Here is a 21,388-nt window from a genome sequence, read left to right on the forward strand (position 1 = left end):
ATTGGCATTTGATTAATATTGGTTAATGAAATAATGTAGTAATTTCATGCTAACTCAAGGTAAGCAAACCTCTGAGCAAAGTTTCAAAAGACTGTTGGTAAGAAGATGGCCGTGCTTGCTGTATATTAACGTAGTGAAATACCATGCCATTTCTAGTCCTTGCATAAGGTTTTACAATCATGATCTTCAAACAAACAAGCAAAACAAATAGAAAACGATGACATCTCCTTGAGCACCCAGAGGACTGAGGTCACAGGGCAAGCTGCCATGTGCAGACTCGAGATACAGGAAAACTCAGAGTTGCTGAGATTTGCTTCCTGGGGTGGGGGGAGATGGGGATGGGGGGTGGGAGTGGCAACAGCTTAAATAAACACTTTCAGAAATCTCTGAAGGGTTAGGGAGCACCATTTTTCCCTTGTTTTGGTTAGTCTTGAATTGTTTTAAAAATCAAAGCATAATTTTAAAAATTCTTCATGACACTGGATTAAAAAGAAAAAGTAGAATTCCATTGAGTTTTCAGAAGTAGTTACTGCCAGTTTAAGAAAATGGACAAGCTGAACATTTTAGTTCATACACTTTCTTTAAATCAAGTACTTAGTAGGCAAAGGCAGGTGGATATCTGTGAGTTTAAGGCCAGTCTGGGCTACATAGTGATTTTTAGGCCAGCCAGGGTTACATAGCAAGACCCCTGAGGGTGAATGGACAAATATAAGAAATATTGTGAGTAGAGAGTAGGAGGAATGTTCCAGGGAGACCAGACATTACTGGGACAGCAGACACCTGGTACAGGTTGCATGGAAGTGGTGACAAATGCCTCCTATCTTCCAAAAGTGACTCCAGAGCTTTCAAGAAGAAACACAGAAAACTCCAAGAAGGACAGGAGATGCTTAGCCCAACTCCTTTCAAGCTCTGTCTCCCTTTCCCTCACCTTGAGATTCTACTCCTGTTTCTAACTTCTCCTGGCCAAACTTTGCAACTCTGTTTTCACATTATATTGTGTGTAACACATCACATAGTGTGAATCCTATGTAAGCTTGTTCTATTACTCTTTGGAACCAGGTAGAAATTTTATAGCTGGAAAACAAGTTCCCAGATTTGAGAAAACTGAAGCCATCACAGAGTAGGTGGAAGGTCTGATGTGGGCTTGCCTGCCTCCTGAACTAACTTAAGATGTTTTTCTCCCTAATAAACCATGCAGTAGAGTGCATGGAGTAAGAACTTGTGACTGCAGTTCATCTTAGGTGGACAGAGACTGCTCTTTATGGACTCTGAGTCCTCAGTAGCTTCCGGGCTTCTGGTCTACCCCATCCCTCCCAGTCTCTTATCTGGACTAGCTGACTTTTTGGCAAAGCTTCTCTCAGACTCCATTAGGGGTTGTGACTGGGGCCACCCATATGGTATCTGTGGCCTTGTCTGGGGGATTTGTCTGTCCTCAAGGTGGCTGTGGTGGGTCTATGAGTCTGCCTTCACTCTTGTTTTCAGCTTCATACATGGGACTTTAAATACAGACTTCTAAAAAGTTTTGTATAGCACATAGTCATAAAACAACATTTCAAAGAAAACAACAAAATGACAAAATAATAGGGCAGTTTATTATATATATATACAGGTGAAAAAATAATTTTATAAAATGATACAAATGTGATAAATGTTATTTGTTGAGGTCTCTATATTAGACCAATATGAAAAAATTATTCAATGTTAAGATGAGAACATAGTTTAGGTACTGCAAAGAATAGCATAAAAAACGAAATGAACATCTGTCAAAACATAATTTTGCTCAAAATTGAGTATTTGAATTCTAATTTTTTTCCTGTGGTACTGAGGGTTGAACCCATGGTCTACCACATGCTGATCAAAGACTGTACACTGAGTTGTATCCCCAGAATTATTTTTTACTACTTATTTTGATACAAATTCTCACTGAGCTGAGCAGACTGGTCTTAACCTTGCTCTGTAGTCTAGGCAGGCCCCGATCCTCCTGCCTAAACTGCCTGAGTAGCTGGGATTCCAGGCCTAGGCCGCTAGAGCTGGCTCAAGGGTTTGGATTCTAGAAGAGCATTGGTATCTTATTTTGTCCTGTTTAGATCCCACAGATCACTCACCACAGTAAAGCATTTAACATGCAGCCATGGGCTGAAGTCACAGATAGATGCAGTTCTGTATTAGAACCTACTAGAGTCCTTTTGGAGATGGAACACACAAAACTGACCCAGGAAAACCCCAGGACTTAAGCACTCTTCTCTGTTTTGCTCAACTCCAGTTCTGAGAATCCATCCACAGTAGTAAGGTCCTGACCAGGCTCTAGGATGGAGAAGGACAGGCAAGGCTAGGCTTTTTGTATACCATTGTATGAGCGCATGAATTCGTGTGTATATTTTAACTAGACTTTCAGTTAATATATGGTTAAGCTAAGAGTTCAGTTTCTAAACGGTGGTTCTCGACCTTCCTAATGCTGCAACCCTTTAATGCAGTTCATGCATGGGGACCCCCAACCATAAAATTATTTTTTGTTGCTGCTTCCTAACTGTATTTTTGCTACTGTTATGAAATGTAGTGTATACCTGTGTTTTCAGATGGTCTTAGGTGACCCCTGTGAAAGGATCATTTGATCCCAAAGGAGTTGAGACCCACAGTTGGGAAACTCTGGTTTAGAAGAAACAAAAATACGTTGAGGCTGTGGTACTACTGTATTCTTACAGAAGAAAGTGTAAACACTACATTTCAACATGCAAAAACTCAAGTTTAAAGAGTAGAAAATACAGTGCTTGGCAGGCAGAGGCAGACGGGTCTCTGAGTCTGAGGCTAGCCTTTTCTACAGAGTGAGTTCCAGGACAACTAGGACAACACAGAGAAACCCTGTGTTGAAAAAACCCAAAACAACTGAAACAACGACAACGCTGGTGAAGACGACAATGAATAGGAAATAGATTACAACCCCAAATGCTAAAAAGGAAAAAGAAGGGCAAATAACAACAGCTTCACCAAGGAGTAGCACATAACTACTCCATGACAGGCAGGCAAGTAGGGGGCCTGTTTAGGTACAAAGGAATAGTGCACAGAACAAAGAGAAAGTGTAATGTAGAACAGAAAGTTTGCATGATGCAATGGCATAAACATGCACACACAGTAGGGCAGTGAAGAAAATTTAGAGAAATATAAATAGTACTTAATGTTCTTTGGTGTTTTTTCTATAAAAATGGCTGAGTGCAAAACTGGAGAGCATGTATTACTCAGATCAAGCTTGTGTCCACAAATGACACAATTGAAAGCATCATAACTCATTTTTGTGAAATGCAAATACACCTGATTTTGTGTAACTGGGACGTCCACTAAAGCCTCTGCAGGCGCTGGTTAGAGTAGCCTGGCACAGCCGGCCAGGTTCCTTGTATTTACCATTGCACATCTGTGCACTCAGCCGCAGATGGAGCAGAACGGCACAGCTCTTCCTGTGTGGAAATGAGCCTTTCAAAGCTCACATCTAAGGCTGTGGACAGATGTGCAGGATGCTGAGAACACTTCTTTTCTTTCCAATCCTGCAAACTGCATCTTAGTTCTCAGAGTAGGTTGCTGGGCTCCAGAATGCTTTTGAAGAGCTATGATCTCAAGGTTTCCAAAGACCATGGTGACAAGTTAATCTGACATATGAGAATGAGGAACTTCACTGGAAAACAACAACAAAGCCCTCTCAAGAGGGAAAGTTCTGATGACAGGATACTGTTGGTGGAGGGTCAGATGAAGTTAGGTCTTTCTTTGTTTTTACGTGTGTGTGTGTGTGTGTGTGTGTGTGTGTGTGTGTGTGTGTGTGTTTGTATACATTCATGTGCACATTTGTGTATGAAGTCCTATGTGTGCATGTGCCTGTGTGATTGTACATGTACAGGCCAGAGGACAACTTCAACTGTCATTCTCAGGAATGTCATCCACCTTTGAGACAAGGCCTGTCACTGGCCTGGAAATCACCAGTTAAGATGTAATGGGTAGCCAGTGAGCTCCAGGGATCCAGTGTCTCTACCTCCCCAGCACTGAGATTTAAAAACACACTACCAATGCTCTATCTTTTTACATGGAACTGAGACTTTTCTCCCCTATTATTGAAAACAGATTCTTTCCTCATATAATACATCCTGATTATAGTTTCCCTCCCCTCTACTCCTCCCAGTTCCTCTCACCACCCTCCCATCTATATCCATTCCCTTTCTGTCTCTTATTAGAAAAGAACAAACTTCTATGAGGTAACATTCAAACGTGACAAAAGAAAGTATAATAAGATGAAGCAAAAACTTTCATATTGAAGTTGGATGTGGAAACTCAACAGAAGGAAAAGAGTCCCAAGAGCAGGCACAAGAGTCACAGACACACTCATTCTTATAGTCAGGAGTCCCATAAAAACCCTAAGCTAATATCTATAATATGTACTCAGATTACCTGCTGCAGACCCATGTAGGCCCTGTGCTGGCTGCTTCAGTCTCTGTGAGCTCAGATGCACCTTGCTTAGTTGATTCAGAGGGCCTTGTTCTCCAGGTGTCCTTAATCCCCTCTGTTTCCTACAAACTTTCCAACTCCTCTTCCAAGGGATTTCCTGAGCTCTAAGGGAAAGATTTGATGAAGACCTCCAATTTAGACTCTCTTTCCCACATGTCTGGCTGTGGGTCTCTGCATTTGTTTCCTTCTACTGCCAGAGAAAGCCTCTCTGATGATGACTGGATAAGTCACTGATCTATGAGTATAACAGAATATCATTAGGAATAATTTTTTTTTTTTTTAGATCAGTTGTGTTTAGTTTTACCCTAGGTCTCTGGGCTGTCTAGTCTCTGGTTCTTGGTTACCCAGGCAGTGTTGGGTATGGGCTCCTTCTTGTGGAGTGATCCTTAACTCATATATATGTTGGCTGGCCACTCTCATGTGTTCTGCATCACCATTGCCCTAGCATGTCTTGAAGAGAGGATAGATTGTAGGTCACAGGTTTTGTGGCTGGGTTGGTGTTTGTGTTTTTCTTTTGATAGCTTCAGAGTACCTTCTCTTACCAAAGAGACTAGAACATAGGGGTGAAAGCTCCATGTGGCACCATCTTGATTCCCCTATGTTCAATGAATTGTGTGGGTGTTGTCCTAGGTGATGGAGCCCCTCTGTCAGTTTGCAGAGAGCAACCTTTTGTCTTAGCAACAGCCTGGGTTGTTTGGGGATTTCCATGGGACCTCTTTGGCCAACAAATCAATTGAATGCACCCTATTCTTGCCACTGGAAGCCTGGTCTGGCTACAAGAGAGCTCAGGTGAGACTCTGTATCCCCCATTACTAGGAGTCCTCCTTAAGATCACCTTCACAGATTCCAGGAAGTTTACACTGTATACTTCCACACCACCGTAAGTGTCCCCCAGTTCTAGCCATGTCTCCCTGAACTTTCTCTCCCACCCTACCACTTCCTCATCTGCTACCCTAGATCCTGTTTCCATACTTCTGTCCCTACCCACCCCTAGTTGACTCATAAAATCTATTCTATTTTCCCCTTCCAGGGAGATCCCTGTGTCCCCCCCTAAATTCTTCCTCTTTACCTAGCTTCTCTGGGTCTATGGATTATGGATTGTAGCTTGGTTATCATTACATAATGGCTAATATCCCCTTAAAAGTGAATACATGCCGTAGGTATAGTTTTCCTGTCTGGCCCACAATCAGGACAAATCTCTCTCACCTGCCAGGCCCATAGACGCTCAGACCCAACCAAGTAAATACAGAGAAACTTATATTGTTTACAAACTGTATGGCTGTGGCAGGCTTCTTGTTATCTACTTCTTCTATCTTAAATTAACGCACTTCTGTTAGTCTTTAAGTTGCCATGTGGCTTGTAGCTTACCACTATATTACATCTTCCTTGTCATGGCAGGGCTGGCAATATCTCTCTGCCTCTACCTTCTACTTTCCAGAATTCTCTTCTCTGCTTGTCCCACCTATACTTCCTGCCTGGCTACTGGCCAATCAGTGTTTTATTTTAACCAATCAGAGCAACACATTTGACAAACTTGAACATCCCACAGCAACATGCCATATTTATCTTTCTGGATTATTCACTCAGGATGTTTTTTTTTTTTTTTTTTAGTTCCATCTATTTACCTATAAATTTCATGGTGTCATTTTCTTTTAACTGCTAAGTAATACTTCAATGTGTAGATGTACCACATTTTCTCTATCCATTCTTCTGTTAAGAGACATCTAGGTTGTTTCCAGTTTCTGGCTATTATGAATAAAGCTGCAATGAACCTGATTAAGCTAGTGTCCTTGTGGTAGGGTAGAGTATTCTTTGGGTAAATGCTGAAGAATGGTATGTTGTGGAATATTAATTTAAGATGTGCTACATTTGTTTCAACTGTGGAATATTTGTTTAATGATGCAAAAGTTTATTGCATTCTTTTATGTTGCATTTGTTTAACTCAGTAAAGCTGTGTTATTTTGCCTGCCTAAAACACTGGATGGTCTAATAAAGTGCTGAATGGTCAATACCTAGGCATGAGAGAAATAGGTGGGGATGCCAGACAGAAAGAATAAATGGGAGGAAAAATCTAGGCTTGACAGAAGAGTGAGGATGAGGAAAGAAGAAGAGGAGGATGCCAGGGCAGCCACACAGCCACACAGTCAGCCACAGAGTAAGAAGGGAAGAAAGACACACAGAATAAAGAAAGATGAAAAGCCCAGAGGCAAAATGTAGCTAAAATATGTCTTCATGAGTCTCGGGATTTCCTCAATGTCTGTTGTTATATCCCTCTTTTTGCTACTGATTTTGTTAATTTGGGTATTCTCTCTCTGCCTTTTAATTAGTTTGGATAAGGGTTTATCTATCTTGTTGATTTTTCTCAAAGAACCAACTTGTTGTTTCATTGGTTCTTTGGTGTTCTGTTAAGTTGCTAGTGTGAGACCTCTCAAATTTTTCTTATGTAGGCACTTAGTGCTATTAGCTTACCTCTTAGAACTGCTTTCATTGTGTCCTATAAGTTGATTGGTTGATAAATGAAGCTACATTGGCCTATGGCCAGGCAGGGTAAGGTTAGGCAACACATTCAAACTGAAGAGGAGAGGAAGAAGTGTGGAGTCAGGAGAGATGCCAGCCCGACACCCAGGGAGCAACAAGATGCCAGCAGACTGGTAACACCACGGCCACATGGCAACATACAGGTTAATAGAAATGGGTTGAGATAAATTATAAGAGCTAGCTAACAAGAAGCCTGACCCATAGGCCATATAGTTTATAAATAATATAACCCTCCATGTGTTTACTTGGGACCAAGTGGCTGCAGGATGCCGGTGGGAGAGATTTGTCCTGACTGTGGGGCTGGGCAGGACCAGAGAAACTTCCAGCTACAGAACTGCTTTTGTTGTATTTTGTAAGTTTGGGTATGTTGTATACTCATCTTAGTTCAGTTCTAGAAAGTCTTTAATGTCCTTTTTCTTTCTGGTTTGACCCAGTTTTTATTCAGTAGAAAGTTTAGTTTCTATGAGTTTGTAAGCTTTCCATTGTTTCTATTGTTGATATCCAGCATTAATCTGTGGTGGAGTCATTTCAATTTTCTTACTTTGTGTCCAGGCATGTAGTCAGTTTTGGAGAAAGTTCCATGAAGTGCAGAGAAAAGGTGCATTCTTCTGTGTTTGGGTGAAAGTTCTGTAAATATTGTTAGGTCCATTGGTTTATACAGTTCTTTAGATTCAATATTTCCCTGTTTAGTTTTTGTCTGGATGACATGTCCATTGGTGAGAGTGGGTATTGAAGTCTCCCACTACCACTGTGTGAGAGTCAATATGCTATTTAAGCTATTTTAGTGGGTTTTTTTGTTTTGTTTTTACAAACTTGGGTGCCCTTGTGTTTGGGGCATAGATGTTGAGAACTGAAATGTCATCTTGGTGGATTTTTCCTTTGATAAGTATTCCTTCCTGATCTCATCTGATTAGTTTTAGTTTGACATATATTTTGCTAGATATTAAAATTGCTACACCAGCTTGCTTCTTAGGTCCATTTGCTTGGAACATCTCTTTCTAATCCTTTACCCTGAGGTATTGTCTACCCTAGATTTTGAGGTATGTTTCTTGGATACAGACAGACCATATTTTTCCATCTATCCTGTCTGTGTCTTTTTATTAATGAGTGGAATCCATTAATATTAGAAATATCAATGAGCAATGGTTGTTGATTCCTGTCTTTTTGTTGTTTTGGCGTGTGTGTGTGTGTGTGTGTGTGTGTGTGTGTGTGTGTGTGTGTGTGCATTCCTTCTATGGTTTTGTTGGTATGAGATTATTTAACTCTTGTGTTTTTCTTAATGTAGTTAACCTCCTTAGATTGGAGTTTTTCTTCTAGTACCTTCTGTAGGGTTGGATTTATAGATAGATAGTGTTTAAATTTGACTTTATTACAGAGTATCTTATTTTATCCATCTATGGTGATTGAATGTTTTGCTGGGTATAGTAGTCTGTCTGGCATCTGTGGTCTCTTAGAGTCTGCAGCATGTCTGTTATATCTGTCCAGGTCTTTTGGGCTTTTCGAGTCTTCACTGAGAAATCAGGTGTAATTCTAGTAGATCCGCCTTTATATGTTATTTGTTCTGTTTTCCTTGCAGCTTTTAATATTCTTTCTTTGTTCTGTATGTTTAGTGTGTTGATTATTGTGTGATGAGGGGACTTTCTTGTCTGGTCTGATCTGTTTGGTGTTCTGTAAGTTTCTTGTACCTTTGTAGGCATCTCCTTCTTTAATGTAGGACAATTTTTTCTTCTATGATTTTGTTGAAAACATATTCTGGGCCCTTGATCTGGGATTTTTCTTGTTCCCCTATACCTGCTATTCTTCGGTTTGGACTTTTCATAGTGTCCCAGATCTCCTGGACGTTCTGTGTCAGAAATTTTTTAGGTTTAACATTTTCTTTGACTGATGCATCCATTTATTTTACTGTGTCTTCAATGTCTGAGGTTCTCTCTTCCATCTCCTATACTCTGTAGTTCCTGTCTAAATCTTTCATTTTCACTGTTCCCTCAGTTTGAGTTTTCTTTATTGGTTTTATTTGTAATTCCCAGTCTTGAGCCGCTTTATCTGTTTCCTTCCACTGTCCGTGTCTCATGCATTTCTTTAAGAGATTTATTCATTTCCGTTTTACGGACCTCTATCCTCTTCATACAGTTAGTTTTAAAGTCTTTTTCTTGTGCGTCAGCTGTGTTGGAATATCCAGGGCCTGCTCTGCGGTGATAGCTGGGCTCTAGCAGAGGCATATTGTCCTGACTGTTATTGATTGTGTTTTTATGCTGGCCTCCTGGCATCTGGGTTTGGGATGATTCTAGGGCTGGATTTGTCTTTGTTTTGTGGGTATTTTGTTCCTTGGTTTCTGTTTCTTCTCTGGATTTTCAGAGAGTGTGATGGCTGTGTGTTGCCTGTTTTCCTAGCCTTTTGAGCTGGTGTGTTTAGAGGGAATGCCTGCTTCTGTTGGAGGCTGGGATATTGGGATGAGTTAGGGTAAGAGAGGTTGGAGGAGAAGGTCTTTGTGATCCATTGGGGATGGGGTCCGAGAGGGAAGGGAGGGCACAACAGAGCCAGGGATGAGACTAGGGGATTAGAGCTCAGGAGCAGTAGGAGAGGTGTGGGTCAGCCTTCAGTCTGCTATTAGCCTGGGAGGTTAGCAGGAGGTGTCTGCTGAAGTTGGAATCTGGGACATATCAACAAGTGTATGCGGGAGGTTAGTAGGGGATGGTTTGTGGGATCCACAGGAGATGTGGGCAGGGGTGAGGGAAGGCTGCAGCTGGTGTTATGTTTCTGTACTATAAACAAGACTGGGGGGTTGGGTCTAGGGGAGCAGAGAGAGAGGAGAAGGTCTCTAGGCAGCCTACCTGATTTTCTAGTGGGCGTGGCCTGTGGAACTGAGACTCAGGCTTGCAAGGCGACCACTTTACCTCCTGCCCAGGCTTTTCTTTTTTCTTTTTTCTTTTTTTCTTTTTTTGTCACTGAAAGAGGCTAAAAGCCACTACAGTCAGGATGACTTGGCATGTACCTAGATATGATGGTTAACTTGTAATTTTAGCTTGCTCCAACCAAGAATCACCTGAGAATTGGGTCTCAAAATAGTAACTGTCTTGATCTGTTTGCCCGGCGTGCATGTCTGGGGCTCGTCTTGACTATTAATTATGATAGGAGAACCTACCTTGGATGTGGGTAGCACCATTTCATAGGCTGGGCCTCAGTTGTGTAAGAGGAAAGGAAATTGGCTCAGCAGCAGGGTGCATTCACTCCTTTCTGCTCTGCTTGTGACTGTGGATGTGTGGGATGTGTGGGTGCAGCTGTCTCAAGCTCTGTCTCTGTGACTTCCCCTTGACCTTGATGATGGACTGTCATCTGGAATAGTGAGCTGCATGACCCCTTCTCCCCTAAGCTGCTTTTGGTCATGGTGCTTTATCATAGCAACAGAAATGAAGCTTGAACACCATGTTAGGAGACAAACATAGATCAGTTCCATCCTGGAAAGAAATGAGGCTTTCCTTTCCATATTCTCGGGTCACCTTTCTAGACAAGGAAGTGCTCAGCCCCAAGCCAAAGGCAGGGCCTGTGTGCTCTGGGCTGGGAAACAGGAGGGGTGTAGCTCATTCTCTTGCACTCCAGCTCTGTGACACGTACCACTCTGTGTCATCACTTGGCTTTTCTGAGCCTCAGGTTTCCCTTTTGCAAATGGTTGCCCCTGCCTTCCAGGGCTGTTTGGGGATGAAACAGGGTTGCACACTCCAGGGCCTGAGCAAGTTTTCCATCAGCATTAGCTGTGGTTGGTTTTGGCAGAAATGGGATTGTGTTTTGAAGGAGCCTCTGGAGACTCTGAGATATCTTTGTGAAGCTGAGATCTCTTCAGATAATCAGGGGGTCTGAAAAGTCTCAGAGGCTGCTGGGTGAGCGATATATTTCTACTTATTAGGGCATGCAAGAGGGCCGTGCAGAGTAACACAACTGACCAACCGGCAGAAGCTGTGCTCACCAAGAGGCAAAGGCTGGCTGCAAGAGTGTGTCACTGAGTGCTCTGTTTATTTGCAAGTGTCTTTACTGGGGCTTGGTTATGGTTCTGACCCTAGTGAGCCATCATAAAAACAGACAAATAGCACAAGGATGGCTGTTGGACTCATCAGGTCAGCTAATGGGGTGTTTTCCTAAACCTTACAAAGCTGTAGGTTTCTCTGCAGGACACAAAGAAAGGAGCATCCCAGACACAGACTGGGAAAAGAAAAGAACGTTCAAAGGCAAAGAAATCATTAAAAATCCCTTAAGTGGGAAGTAGAATCGGGTTTTTGGACAAGTTTTAATTGTATCCTGAAGTTCTTGCCTGCATTCTGATCTTGACTGAACTTGACAACTTGTGCATACACAGACCAGCAATGAGAGCTCCGGCCAGTTGTAGTGGAAACTGTACTGGTCCTTCTTAATCTAATGTTGACTGTCCTCTCCATCATTCTAAGCCGTGGGCTTGGGATAAACTTCAGAATGTTTGCTCCTACATTCAATGTCCTGCTTCAGTGCCCTTTTGTATTTTCTTCATTTCTGGGAAAAAGCTGGCACACCAAAAGGCAGAAAGTCCTGCAGATGCTTCCTGTGGACCCTTCGTACAGCATCCTGCTTCCTCCCCTAAGCTGAGAGGAATGGCTGCCGAGTCAGTTTTGGGGTGCAGCTCTTCCTGTGTGTGCTTTGATTCCCAGTGTTTCCCCACAGCCCCTCAGTGCGCAGTTAGATAATCTAAGGGCAGGGTTCCAGCCTTATTTTAAAACATTCACTGAACAAATAAGTCTCTCCTTAAATACCCAAATGATGCAATATAAAGCAGTACATAAAAAGAGATAAGTGGACAGTGTTCATATTGTGTGTGTTCATGTTCCCATCTTTATAACAAAATGCCTGAGGCCATCAACTTAAAAAGAGGAAAGGTTTAATTTGGCTGACTGTCTTAGAGGTTTTAGTTCACGTCACTTGGCTCTTGTTTTGGGCCTGTGGCATCTCACATGATGGAGGAGGACTGCTCAGCTCATGGTGGGCGAGGAGCAAAAAGGAACAGAAGGAGTCAGGGTCCTAATATCCACTCAAGGGCATCTTCCCTGAGACCTAAATTTCACCCACTGTATCCCAGTCTTAGATGTTTTACTGCCTTCAATTACTGCTTCTTTTTTCTCCAGCTCCCTCCTTTCTTTCTTTTTCTTCTCTCCCCCTTTCTTCCATTTTTTAAGACTGTGTCTCACTATGTAGTGGCTAGCCTGGAACTTGCTATATAGACCAGGCTGGCCCCAAACTCACAGGGATCTGTCTCTACCAGGTTGCTTTAAAAAAGATTTATTCATTATTTTCATGTGCATGTGTGTATACTTGTTTGAGTTTATGTACAAAGTCTTCATGAAGGAACCCCCAGATGCTGGAAGAGGGCATCAGATTCCCTGAAGCTGGAGTCACAGGCACCTGATGTGGATGCTGGGAACTGAACCTGGGTCCTCTGTACAGCAGTAAGCTCTCTTAACTGCCAAGCTATCTCTCCCCTCCCTCCCTCCGCCCCTCCCTCTCTTTCCCTCCCTCTCTAATTGTCTTCTTCCTTACCGCCCCCTTCTTTCTTCTGGGGATAAGAACCAAGGACCTGTGCATACCCAGTGCTCCACTGAGCAACACCCTGGGGCCTTTTCTGAGCAAACTCCTTCCCTGATCCCTGCTCTTTTATCTCACACTGTGACACTTGTCCCTTTTTAGATGTACTGTATCATCGACTTCATATTCTGCTTCTTTGGTCCTGTCCTCTCTCCCACCCTTTCTTGTCAGCTAGACAAGAGGAGAGATGTTGCTCATTGCTGATGTGTGGTGAATGTCTGTGACTGCCTGTCACATGGTAGGCAGTGAAGTGCCGGGAGCTTACTGAGCACTTTTATTCAGTTCCCGTCCTTCACATTTAAACTGCGCACCATACCCTGGCCTATGATACAATCAAAGTAATTACGTTAGAATGTCAGGGAATGGAAAGAAGTGTGTGCTTGTGTGTATATGTGTGTGTGTGTACACGTGCACGCCCATGTGAGAGAGAAGAGGATTGCAAATGTCATCTTCCAGTACAGAGTTTTTAAAATTGGAGTGGAGACAGGAAGAAGTAGAAATGCTTGGATAACGTTCAGAGGTTTGGAAGAAAATGAGTCAACTATGAAGTGCTTCTGAAGACAGAAGTTGGGACTTGGGGCTCAAAGCAATGATACAGTTACTGAATTTGTTGCTAATTTTTAGAGCTTCTGGCTTGTAAGTCTTCTGCTGCTTTAAATAAAAATTTTATAAAATGTATCTTGATTGTATTCTTCCCCTCCTTCAACTCCTCCTTAATCCTCTGGTTCTTAAATCTTACATCTTACACTGTCGATGAAAATAAATATAGAAGAGACTGAGGTTCAGTGCTGTGACAAACACCATAGGAGAGCAGATAACACACAGCATCTGAACTTAAGTCATGTTGGGCTCTGTGACCCTGAGTGTCTTGACTCATATGAACTTCAGTTCCCTCAACTCCATGTAGTTAGAATTGCACAGTTCCAACTGTGACACAAAGCAGGAAGGGGACTGGACATTTATGAGACAGGGCACCTCTCAGAAATGCCCACTTCCCAAAGAATAGATCCAGTCCTGGGAGAAAGGCATTGATTCCTCCTGATGGCCTCTTAAAGGCCCCACAGTTCCACCACAATGGAAAGTTAGTTTTCAACATGTAAACTTTTAGGGGACACATTCAAGCCATTGTATCCATGCTCATGTTACCAACCCTGTGCTTTATTCATGGATGGACCGTGTGTACAGAACACATACTCTCCTGCATAGCTGTCTGTGCTCTCTGAGTTATCTTATTTTAAGCTTGTGTCTTTACAGTTGCTGCTATCATTGACTCTGAATGCCTTGGGTATGGTCTCAGTCTGTTTTCCTGTCACACTGATAACGACACCCCGACAGAAACGACTCAAAGGAAGAGGGTTTATTTGGCTCACAGTTCAAGGTACAGTCCACCACCGGGAATTCAAGGCAGTCAGAAATCCAGCAATGCTCACTTTGTGTCTGTTGTCAACAGAAGAAAGCCATGAATGCATGCTGGCTCAGTCCCTGTTTTTCTTTTATACAGTCCAGGATTCGCTGTCCACAGAGTTGTACCAACCACAGTGAGTTGGCCTTTCTACCTCAATTAATGTAATCAAGTTGACCCGTCACAGGCATGCCCAGAGGCTCATCTTCCAGAGGATTCTGCATTTCATCAAGTTCACAATTAATACTAGCCATCGCAGCCACTTGTATAACATTCTTTGAGTCCTTGAACATTAGGAAATGTGTTTGTTCCTGATGCTTGAAGTATAACTTAGTAGCTTATAGAACTATATTGAAAATATTTTTCCTTAAGAAATTTGAAGACTTTTCTCTATCAATTTCCAGTTACGATTATGTTTTAACTCTTATCTACCCTTTGGTTCCTCTGTACTTTTCTCTTGTACTCTTCGCTGGGACCAGAGTATAGTAGTATCCTTGTGTTGAACTTCTGGAGTGGCCCGTGTGCCATGCCTACATGGCTCAGTCCTCCTGGCTCACACACCACATTGAATACATGACCACAGTTTTAAGAAGTTTCCGTAGGTTTCTAATTGTGGGTTTCCTCTTTATTTTTCTGTCCCAAATTCATAAAGCTTATTATTTCCCTACTAGATTCTTAGATCCTCAACTTATGTCCATCTCTTGATTCTCTATTTTTAGACCGTGTTTTTCTTGTCAATCTTTTTATTGATTTTTTTTTCCTTTTTTTCTTTTTGGTTTTTCAAGACAGGATTTCACTGCGTGGCCTTAACTGTCCTAGAACTTGTTCTGTAGACCAGGCAGGCCGTGAACTGAAAGAGATCTGCCTGCCTCTGCCTCTGCTAGGATTAAAGGTGTGCTGGGATTAAAGGTGTGTGCCACCACCACCTGACTTGAGTTTTTAATTCTTATCATGTCAGAGCACCTGGGAAGGGGGTTTTGAGTCTTTTTCTAGGAAGTACAGTGGGGGCCTCCTGGAGGAAGGTCACAGATTGCACATTGAGATGGATGTGTAGTAGGTACACAATAAAACACAGAGAGGAAGATAATCAAAAGAACGAGATATAGGCAAAGGAGATGCAACAGCTTTAGGTATGGGGGTTTTACAGAGAATGTCCTCCCTAGGCTTCCATATTTGTGTACTTGACCCCCTGGTAGTGGTGTTGTTTGAGGAGGTTCAGAGGTGTGAGCTAGAAAGTTATCACTGGGGCAAGCTTTAGAGCGGAAAACCTCTCTGACTTTCACTTTGCTCTTTCTGCTGTGTTTGTATTTGAAGATGTGAGCTCTCAGTTTCCTGCTCCACACCATGGACCCTTAACCCTCAGGGACGACAAACCAAACAAACCTTCTCTTCCTTAAGTTGCCTTTGGTCATGGTGTTTTATCACAGCCACAGAAAAGTGACAGGTACAAAAGATCCAGGAAAAAGAGTACTTAGATACTTTTATAGATTAAAGTCTATATCAGATCCAGGTCCTAGAGAGGAGTTCTAGGTGGAAACAAGTTCAAACAGCCCCAACCTCAAACAGAATCCAAGTGGATGAGTAGCAGGTTAAATCCCCTACCAGGCACACCATTAAGACCTTGACGGAAAACCTTGCAGCTTTAGAGGCATGAGTGGGATAAACGCTATTGAACACACATAACACACTTCCTACTTGTTTCAAGTTATCATCTATCTATCTATCTATCTATCTATCTATCTATCTATCTATCTATCTATCTATCATCTATCTATCTATATCTGTCTATCTATCTATCTATCTATCTATCTATCTATCTATCTATCTATCTATATCTGTCTATCTCACGCATTCTTAACAGTATACATACTTACACACATATAGTTCACATAGTCTTAGTAAAATACAGTGGTTCACTAAAGTGACATAGTTTGCCAATGAAATGAAAATGGTCTGCTACCCTCTGGGAAGTAGCTTGGTCAGTGTTTATGCATGTGACTGCATTTTGTAAGCATCCTGTGTTATGGTCTTTGTGATGCTAAAACTGCTCTCTAGCAGGTCATCTAGTATGTTGCAGAGATGTGAGGAAAGGCAGATGTTAGTTCCTGAGAGGGAGACACCCTGCTGGGCCTCCTGCCAGAGCAAGCCTGAGGGAGCAGAGCAGAGCATGTCTCAGCCCGTGTCTAGGGCTTATATTCCCTTCCCCTTTCTAAAGCCCCAGGGTTTGGACTGCTTGCTTCTGTCCCGGGTTCCGTTCTTCCCAGGACTAGTGACATGCAGTCTTCCCATTCTCCTTTTCTCTGGCTGTCACCAAAGTCCAAGCACTCAGGGTCTTTAAGCTTTTACTGCTGATCCCTTCCTGTCTTGGGAAACAGCCTGCCTAGCTCATTTCTAATAAACTATCTGGCTTATCTCGAGTTAGGAGATGAATGAGCAGCATGTGGGTTCATGTTGACTAAATGAATGAAGATGTTTATAACCTTTATAATGCCTACATGGTTCCTGAAGACCCTCCTAGAGGTCTGACAGGTTCAAAGTCCCTTAAATTCTCTTTGACTTGAGCTCTTAGAAACCCCATTTCTGTCTAGCCAATGCCTTGCTGTCCTTTCAGATTTGGTGATAGTATGTTCTCTTATGTGGTGCTCCTCAAACTTGAAGGTGCAAAAGAATTACCTGGAAATGCTGCCGGAGCCTCAGATTCCTAGGTCTCACCTCAAGAGATCCACGTCTACAAGGTCCAGGTAATACTGACACTGTTGGGCCACAGACTGAAACAAGACCTGGACACTGGGCAGCCACACTTCCTGGTAGACAGATGGGTGTTTCCTCACCTCCCTGGGAGCCACAGTTCAGACCTACACTTCCTATAGTTCAGATAGCTCTAGTACTCTATTTGTGGTATGTCTTTTCTCTTCAACACTACAACTAGACCTTTGAATTGATTTCCTTAAGAAAAAGAAAAGCGTTGAAGTTGTAAGGTGGCTTAAAGGGTAAAGGTGCTTGCTGCTTAAGCCTGGTGACCTGAATTCGAACCTTGGGACCCATGTAAAGATGGGTGGAGAGAACAGATTCCACAAAGTTGACCTCTGACCTCTGTGTATGCTGTGGCTCATATACACACATGCACACACACACACACACACACACACACACACACACACACACACACACACTGTTTTAGAAAGCTGGTGAGGAAGGACAGGATGGAGAAGAAGGAAACTATTTGTTTCAGAAAGATGCAGTCTATGTACTTGACAGGCCAGGGACAATCATGTGTTTATGCCCTTGAATGCCCACAACAACCTTTGGTGTCCCTAAGGCCGGTGTTGTTTTGTAGGCGTGTTCAGTGAAGTATCCAATAGTGAGTGGGGAATGTGGGCTTTATGCTTCTCACTGAAAACTGCAGCTGCCTGCTTCAACACCACTTGCCTTGTATGAATCTCCCTAAAAGGTTCTCTTCTGGTTCTGAGAAATTTTTCCAAGGAGAACATTAACTGATAGGCCCCACACCTAATGAGCAACCTCAATCTTCCTTACTCAGACTGAGAAGTTCACTGTCTTCCTAGAGCCTGTGGGACTTTTTCAGCTGCCCTCTGCCCCAGGAAAGTGTTCTGTAGAAATACACATTAGCAATGTCAGAAATAGCTCATAGCACAAAGGTTAGGCAGCATTTGCTGACAGGAGGTTTTCCCAGCAGACCTGAGGAAAGTCAGGAAGCAGGATCAGTGCAATGGAGCAGCAGTATTTCTTCACTGGAGTCCTTTATTTCTTTTATATTGCATGACCTGCAAGGATACATGTACATTTGTATGTAAAATGTAAGTGCATATAATTGCTATTATTATTTTGATATGAGAGTGCAATACTAAGAGACATAATTGCAACTATTTAGGACTGGCGTGAGTCATGCTTCATTTTGACCTTGTCTGCCCTGCCTGACACAGGAAGCTTTGGGGTTTAGTCTTCAAGACTTAGGGGCAGCTGCGGGTTGGGGGGGGTCTATTTCCCAGCTTTTTAACTGTCAGAAAGTCTGCATTTTCAGCTCAGGGAGTAGGTTAGTCCTTGACTAGAGATGTTATCTGATCCTCTCACTCTGCCAAATGTCCATGGCCCATCACTGTCCTGCAACCCCCACTGCCACAATCCTAGAGAAGATAGTGGAGATGCTTTAGGAGGCTAAGGACCTGGGTTCTTCTAACCCTAGCTGTACTAATACTAGCTGCAGGAACTTGAAGAAGCCACTCCTGCTCATTGGTTCTTAATCTTGTTACATGTAAGGTCAGAGAGTTGCTATAAAGAAATTGAAATTTCATTTTGAAAGAGTGACCTACTTAAACTCCTTGACAATTTTCACCTAACTACTTAAAAGAATTTTTCATAGTGTTGGCAGTTTGTCAACATTGCAAACTCCAAGGAAAAATAGAACCTTTTAAGGCAATTAACTAGAATGTTGGGGCCTGTTCCTTAATTATTAAGTGTTTGAAAAGAGTAACAAAATGATGGACAAATTGATTCTTATATTTCTCACTTAAGAACATTGATTTCAGGGAGTGAAAACTTTGCCATTTGTCAGTGGTGAGAAAAAGATCAGTGCCTTCATGCGATTTTGTCAAGTCAAAACTGAAGGCACCAGGGAATCAGACCACAGACAGCCTGGTGACTCAGCAGTCCCTGCAGCCACACATCCTGAAGAGATTCTGCCGAGGAAGAGCTCTACACATGGGGTGGAGACATTTGGGAAAGGCAGCGCTGCTCAAGGAAACCACGCGTCTGGCATCTGTACATCCATGAGCTCAGATAAGCCCTTAGGCGGTTTCCTTTTCCTCAGCCACTCCAAACATGGTTATCCAACACCAGCTCACCACCGGAAATGTGATTTCAGGTCTGCAGGGATGGGTGTTCCTGACGTGGCCGCCGAGGCACACACAGCCGAGGCACACACAGTACTGCTGTGAACTCCTCACATTCTGTTCTTCTAATGGAGAACAACATGGTCCAGTTCTTCTGGAAAACCATAAGGAATCTACAACAATTAGTAGCCAGGAAAGATTTATATACTGTCTAGTGTGTGTCTCCATTAACTACACCTTAAAGCATCTCATTCTGGCACAAGTGATTGCCACATGACCCAGCAAAGTCTTTTCCTAGAAGCCTAATCCACAGTCAGCCAGAGTCCTTACTTAGCATCTCTGGAGAAGGGGAGAGGTTTGAGGGTAGAAAACATGGACATCTGGCCAAGTCTGGAAGGATACCTGTCAAGGAAATCTGCTCATTTTCAGGTATTAGATTTTGTGTATGATCCAGGAGCCAGGGCTGTTGATCAGTGCATATTGTAAAAGACGTAGTGGAGGCCTGAGGGTGTGGCTCAGTTGGCAGAGTGCTTGCTACCATACACAAAGTATCTCATCAGCAGCAGCACCACTTTAAACTGGGCCTGATGGCACAAGGCTGTAAACCGAGCACCAAGGAATTGAAGGGGGTGGTGTCAGGAGTTGAAGGTCATCCTCAGCTATATAGCAAGTTCAAATAGAGAGCCGTAAAATGTCGTGGGCAAAGAAGGAGGAGAGGGACAAAATGGGTGGTGCTCCTACGTGCTGTTCTCATTTGGGTCCTAGGGGAAGATGTCTCCTGCAGGTTCACGTGTGATGCTGTCTGGGGAATGTGCCGGAACGTTCAGTTGGAGGAGTGTCGCTTAGGCCACTGGGGGTGAGCCTTGAGCCTTTTCTAGTCTTGTCCTGCTTTCTGTCCTTTGTCCCCTGACGGCTGAAGGCCTGTGACTGCCATCTTAGCACATCTTCCTTGGCACAATGGACTGTCTCCTCTCAGGCCGTGAGCGGGATGAACCCCTCAGCCTTAAGGTGCTTCTTGTCAGGCATTTGATCAAAGAATAGTAACAGACACTCGTGTGCATGTTGGGCAGCCCAGCAAATTTCCTCCAAAGGCAGTTTTTAAAAAATGACTTATTTACTTTTATTTTATGTACATTGGTGTTTTTCCTGCATGTGTGTCTGTGTGAAAGTGTCAGGACCCTGGAACTGGAGTTACAGGCAGGTGCTGGGAATTGAACCCTGGTCCTCTGGAAGAACAGCCAGTGAGTGCTCTTAACCACTGAGCCATGTCTCTAACCTCTAAAGGCTGTTTTTAAGAGTTCATGTCATTCATGTCTTATACTTACCCATCCAAAACATACAAGCCAATCATTTTTATTGTTGTCACCGAGGTATGAACATTACTAGTCTTAAATTTAGGATATTTTTCTTCTCTGAAGTCTGAGATGTGATTCATTGGTACAGCGCTCACAGGAGGCTCTCGGTTCAAAAACACTGCAAAGAAGGAAAAAAGTGATACTTTTATCACCTGAAAACAGAACCTTCATTTCTGAAGTTACTTCCAGTTTCCTCCATTCTTCTTGTCCTTCCCTATTGCTCTAGTTGACTGCTAATCTACACGCCGTCTTCAGAGTGATTTTTCTGTCCAGAAGTCTATATAGAAATGGAGGATGTACTGTTGTGGTCGGCTTCCCTCACTGACAGGGTTGGTGACCTTCAGATTCCCCTGGGGAATTTACTCACTTGTATGTGTTTTCTTATTGAATTGGACTATTTTTCTCAGTTATGAAGTATACTATATAAAAAGTATACCATAAATGTAAAGTATAACATATATGTAAGACACACACACACACACACACACACACACACACACACACACACACACACCACTGCCCAGGCTAAGAAAATGTTATTGTACCTGTTTTGGCAGCACATGTACTAAAATTGGAACAATTCAGAGAAGGTTACCATGGCTGCAATGTAGGGATGACATGGAAATTCATGGAGTATTCCACAGCTTTATTTTAAACTTTGTTTGGGAGGACAGTAACAACGATGTAAGTGCAATCATGACAGGTTTGTCTGGAGTGGCACAGGACAGTCAAAATGTAGAGATTTGAGGCTGCAGAAAAGCACATGGACATTTCTTTTGAAGAATGTAATTTTCGAACCCTGAAAATGAACATTTTTAGAGTTAGCTGAATATTTTGGCTGTTTGGGTTGTTTGGGTTCTGTAAAGACAGGCCTCATAGTAATTTAGGGAAAAGCATTCAGACAACCATAAATGAAAGAATAAATAAATAAATCACAAAAATTTCTGGGAGGTGGTGGCTCACGACTTTGATCCCGGCACTCCAGAGGAAGGGGAAGGAGGATCTCTATGAGTTTGAGGTTAGCCTGTGCTACAAGATTGAGTTCCAGGACAGCCAGGGCTACACAGAGAAACCCTGTCTCACACTCCCCACCACCAAACAATAACAACAAAACCCCTAAACCCAAAAACACCCAAACAAAAACCAACCAAACACAA

The 21,388-nt window shown here is 42.8% G+C and overlaps 1 non-coding gene across 1 annotated transcript; it reads left to right on the forward strand.

Moving 5' to 3' along the window:
• The first annotated feature begins 20,772 nt into the window (after nt 1-20,772).
• Nucleotides 20,773-20,879, forward strand: LOC118584916. Its single transcript, XR_004945086.1, has one exon. It is a non-coding gene; the product is annotated as a U6 spliceosomal RNA (small nuclear RNA).
• The last annotated feature ends 509 nt before the right edge of the window (nt 20,880-21,388 follow it).

Source organism: Onychomys torridus, chromosome 5, assembly GCF_903995425.1.
Source record: "Onychomys torridus chromosome 5, mOncTor1.1, whole genome shotgun sequence".
In the NCBI taxonomy this organism is placed as follows: Eukaryota; Metazoa; Chordata; class Mammalia; order Rodentia; family Cricetidae; genus Onychomys; species Onychomys torridus.